Source organism: Heliangelus exortis, chromosome 13 (assembly GCF_036169615.1).
Source record: "Heliangelus exortis chromosome 13, bHelExo1.hap1, whole genome shotgun sequence".
Lineage (NCBI taxonomy): Eukaryota > Metazoa > Chordata > Aves > Apodiformes > Trochilidae > Heliangelus > Heliangelus exortis.
This window is the reverse complement of record NC_092434.1, coordinates 11,343,477-11,349,194: the sequence shown is the minus strand read 5'-3', so window position 1 is coordinate 11,349,194 and position 5,718 is coordinate 11,343,477.

Genomic DNA, 5,718 nt, shown 5'->3' with positions numbered 1-5,718 from the left:
GTACAGCTTTCTCAAGCTACAAAGCATTGGGTCTCACAGCAGTCACCTCTGCAGTGGGTATCATCTCCTGCAATCTGACACTTGTCCTGTAACCTGTTGTCCTGTAATCCCACCTTTGCTTATCAAAACAGCAACAGAAAAGAGAGAGCAGGTACAAAGCTGAACTGATTATGTGCACCCTGAGTCACGGTGAAACAATTTGTTACCATGGCAGTGCTGAAGTGACCCCTTCATACAAAAATCAAAAAAGTACTGATAAGTGGTTTACTGTGCTATCAAGTATTACTAGGTATTTCTAATATGAACTGATCAGATACCAACAAAGGAGACTTCCATATTACATTATTGTTACTATTCAGGACAGCATCCTTCTTTAATGTACACTTTTAAAATTTCTCCTAGAGTAACAGGAGAAGGTAAGATTTTCTTTTTAGATAAATACTTAATGTTATTAGAGCATTTAAACTCCGTTGATAAAATTTGCTCCAGATGGCAAAAGTAGTAACGTATTTCATAATTAAGAGGAAGCACAATTCAATATATTTTCCTGTCTTTTCAAGATGCTTAGAGCATAAGGGTAAATGCACAATGCCACTGTGGCAGCAAAGTTGTCTGTAGTCCTCCATCACAATATAAGAAACATTGGTTAGCTTCCTTATGTTTTTTTGAAAAACAATTAGGAATTAAATAACCTCATGCTGACATTTAAGCTGTTGTCAAGTTAAAAAAACCATTAACTCAGTATCTTTTACATTGAGGTATTTTGCATGCTCAGTAGTGCATCGCAGCATCATTTTGTATACAGTACAGTATTGGCCCTTTAATAGCTTTCTTAAAGTTTATGACAAGTTCTAACTACTCACAGCTTGGCTCACAACAGTATATGCATACTATTTTAAATTAAGGCATTAAATATTGTTAAACCTCTTGTCAAAGGTTTCATATTGTACTTTGGTTTTCTGTTCTGAAAGAATCAAATATATATTTTGGGTAAGTTTACTACCCTTCTAACAGTAAGCTTAAGAAAGCGACGTCCATTAGGCAGTGTACATCTAGGTGGTCGTTGCAGTAACTGAGAAGTGAGAAATAGTTCTAACTCCATAAATTTTCAAAACGCATCCACCAAACACAGCCCTAGTGAGAAATACTACTGGAAGGCTTCTTTGGTGTGAAATCTCACCTATATAAAAATAATGTTGACATGCCAACTGACAGATGGCTGTTGAAATGCCATCTTTCTTTGTTCGCATTTTCCATGAGAAGCTTTAGGACTGAATCTTCCTACCAGATTTATCATTAATGCACTGTAATCCTCCAACAAAAGAATCAACTTTTCTGCTGTAGGTTACCAGGCATTTTCTATATATTACACTATTTCTTCTACCGTGAGACCATCATTCTTACAGACAGCTGTATTAAAAACATTTGCTACAGTTAATTGAAGAGTAATCACTATAAAGGCACCAAGTCAATTCAGGACTTTTATAACTACTTTCAAATAAATGACACCTAAATAGAACAGGATAAGTCAATCCATGAGTTTCTACTATATTATAATCATCAGACCTTAGTTTTATTAAAACAGTGGAAAAGCATTAACCATGCAGTTTTGAAGGTATGAATAGCTAAAAGAATTCTTTTTAAAAATCCAGAAAATAAAATTATGCTTAAAATAATATGAAACTTTGCAAATAAATAGTGGTAATTCTAAAGGAATGGGCAAATTTTTTGCTCGAAGACTGAGAATACGTTAAGAATCCACAGCAATAGAGTTTTTTAAATCTGAAATATTGCTACGGTGCTTCAGTAGACCTACTATCTTTTCCCTTTTTTTTTTTTTTCTCCATTTTGGTGATGGGATGTTTTTGTTGAGGCACTAAGTAATATCAGCCTCGGCTGTCACTGAAAATCAGCCATATAGCATTATTTTTATAATTAACTCCTATTTTCAATAAATTATGTGATCCCATCTATGACACAATCCATAAAAATTGCAAAGTATATGCTAAACTTATTTTGAAATTCCTGAACTTAAGCCAGCAAAGTTTGTAGGTATATTCTAATACCCAGATGTAATTATATTGCCTATCAAATAGAAAAGTGCACAGTAAGCTTTCTGAAGACTATCTGTTCTTCATACATTCTTGGAAGTTTGCAGTGCTCTTAACTCAGTAGTAAATAACAAAGCCCATTATACATATTTATGTGTGATGATATATTCTGTTACCACACTAAGAGGTACTTGCATCTTCTGTAATTTTCTGAGTTAAAAATTGTATGTCATTAGGATGTATCAAATGCACCTAAATCCTATTGACTAACCAAGGTACCAGAACAGTTAAAATGTAACTCCTAAATTCTCTCATAATTATTCACTGTTGACATCTCTATTTTTGAAATATATTTTTAAAACAATATCCAAAATATGCAGGGAAAAAAAGAAAAAGAAAAAAAAAAGTGCTGTTCTAAGACTATGATGTACAGTCTGCTACTCAATACCAGCAAATACTTTAGGTAATACTAACATTAAAAAATCAGCAAAGTGAAGGAAGCTTTAAGGAAGAACGGGTGGGAGGAGGCAAAACCAGTTCTAGTAATGGAAATTCAGGGCTTTTATTGCAGCAGAGCACCATTCTTTACTGTCATGCAGTTGTTTAGCTATATCAAAAAAGAGCAGTCCCATTGCCTCCCGTTAACTACTCCCATTCAAAAATAATCATGATAACTCAATAGAGCAGCAGAACAATACACAAGTGGCTGTCCAAAAGCTGTCTTCAACCTTTCTTAACTCCCAAGCTCAAGTTATATTAATTCAAGCTGACTGCCAGCCTGATCTACCAGTGCACCATATTCTTCCCTGGACACTGGCACTCTGCAGGCTTAGAACATGCAAAGTGAATCTTTCTTCAGACCTGCCACAAAATTACTATAAAATATTTTAAAGCACCACCTATAACAAGAACTCTATCAAGACAAGCGACAGGAATATCCAAGTGAGAAATTTCTCTGAAAGCAGCAATAAACAATGGCAGAATGTGCCCAAATCTTCAAGTTGATGCTACTACTTGTGTCTCCCACAGTGACAGTTTGACACAACTCTAAGACAAGAACAGGATGCAAAAGCTACTACACTTTCCCAAGTGTATAATAGCTTTCTTCAGCCTTCTAATGGGCAAACTAGAACTTTTCAGTTAAATTGACTGTAGAAGATTGTCTTGCAATTACTACCAACTAGTACTGAGCACAATATATTACTAGGTTTTTCTTGTATTGCTTTGGTGTGATGCAGTTGACTGCAAGTAGTGTTCCTGAATGCAAATCAAGCTTGAGATCTAAGAATCAGGCTTGGTCTCTCATTTCTTACATTATCATAAGTAATAAAAACATCTGAGCCAAGTTTTGCCATCAGCTACACTTGCATTCAAAAACAAACAAAAAAAGCATCCCCATCTCCTAACATTCTACAATATTTAGAAATTATTAGCCTGTTAGATGTTTTCTTGAGTTACTACAGTAAACATTTTTGTTAATAAAGAAAAAAGAACAAAGTAGATCCACCTAATGAGGACTTCTCTTTATAGAGTTTTCACTATGGAATTTAACATTTCATCACACCACTTTAAGAAGCACAGTAAAGAGGTGAACAGAGAGAAGTTGTTTTATCCGTTACTGGAATGCAGCAGCTATTTAACAATTCATGGGAAAACTATCCTTTGAGAAGGACTTTATCATCCCTATTTGAAATTGAAAGGACAATTCAAGTAAGCAGAATAATATAATTATGTAACTTGGGATTTTGCCAGAGCATCAAGCTTAATACTTCATCAAGCTTCTTAAAGCACTGAAATGGATCTTTAATGCCCAGAAAAGCTCAGAACCTTTACTATAAAGTCTAGCAGGGCCTACCCTGTGCCCCGTGGTGGAGCAGCGCTCGGGGGGGGAGGGAGTGCAGGGGCTCCCCGCTGGCTTTGGCCACCAGCTCTGCAGTCCCTCCTTGCTTGGTTCACCGTCACTGACAATCATACTGACTTGAAGAGTCTGAAATGTTTAACTGATAACCTGAAGCAACAGCATGACCTTTTCTAACAGGGTATGCTGACCTTTGAACATTGTGGAAAGAACTGAACATTCAAACACATAGCACCGAACTACAAGGAAATGAGAGCTTCACCTCTCACATCGTGTTCGGGACTAGTTAGCAGCCCCAATTATGCAGAAAGAATCACAAGTTAGAGTTGTGCATCTAATTTACAGTTTCCAAATCTAGTCGGTATATCGAGTGGGTTCTAAATCGCTCCCGTAAAGTGCCTCCTGAACTCAAGACAGCAGACTTCAGCGTTGAGTACGTGGAGGTTCAGCCATGCATCATCATTATGTACGGCCACGATGGGGAGAAGGGAAGAGCCGAATTCCCTGGAGAACGTGATTTCCTGCATCCTGCCAGTTGAGCAGGAGCTGCTCTAGAGCACGGGAAACCCGCGGTGGACGTGTCGGGAGGGCTCGGGCCGCTCCTGCCCGGTGCGCAAAGCTTTGCAACACGCTCTACACACACATATAAACACCTCCTTGTTTGAATACTTGAGGATCCTCAGCAAAAGCTTTCCGCCTCACATGATCGGCAATTCTAGGGAAAATATATCCTATATAAAATACCTCGAGATACTTAAGCCCATGTTGCCTATGGGAGAATTGGAAAAATCTCTAATGGCCATATATATGTTGCTAATAACGTTACACGTCGCCTATATACAGGACAACCTTCCGCGGCCATGCTCCCAGCGGTCCGGAGCGGCAGCGGCTCCAGCCGTCAGACACCTCCATCGCCAGATCGGGGGTGTCCGGGAGGACGCGAAGCCCCGGAGGAGAGATCTACTGGCCGGGGAGCTTTACCTCCTCGCCCTGCCCAACCGAGAGTCCCTTCCCCTGACATCACCACCTCCCTCAACATCGGGCCCGTTCCGTAAGTAACATCCCCCCTCACGAGCTAACCCGATGTGATGGATAACCAGTGGGATGGGAGCCAGGGCAGGCAGCAGGCTAAGTGCGCCGTTTTATTAACTTCTTGTAAAGTAATAGCTCCATTTTAGCTGTCACTCTTGTCAGACAGCAGCCGCGCAATAGCGTGTGATGGGCTCTTCCCGGCGCCTGAGCTGCAGGCAGCAGACTGCATCCAGGCAGGCAGCTGGGCACGCCACGGGTTCTTTGCCACCAATGAGGGAGAGAAGGGGAAGAACAGAAGACGAAAGAGACGAGCGGCTCCCTTTTACCCCAGCGGGACCCCATTCAGATCCCAAACAAAGGCGGCCAGCCGAGACTGTTTCACCCAAGCTACCGTGCCCTGGAGAGGGGCCGCACCGTTCTCCCGTTCTGCCCTGGTCGTGGTAGCCGCGGACGTGCTGCTGGCGGCCAGCACCGCCGGGCACTTCTCCGCGGACGGGAAAATCCCAGCAGACGTGCGGGGAGGATGGGGCCAGGGCCATACAGATGCACGGCGGGGGACCTCAGTGGGGCCACTACTGGCTCCCCGTAGGCAAAGGGAGAAGACGGCTGCCGCCGCCCCCGCTCGGCGCCCGGCTGGACGGGAGGAGCACAACGGCCCCGCCGGCTGCGGCTGCTTGCGGGGCTCCGTGGGGGGCGGGCACATGCGTACAAGCGGCTCATCCAGGCAAACACCCCTCATCTTAAATGAGCTTCATTTGCTAGCAGCCTCTTCAGTCG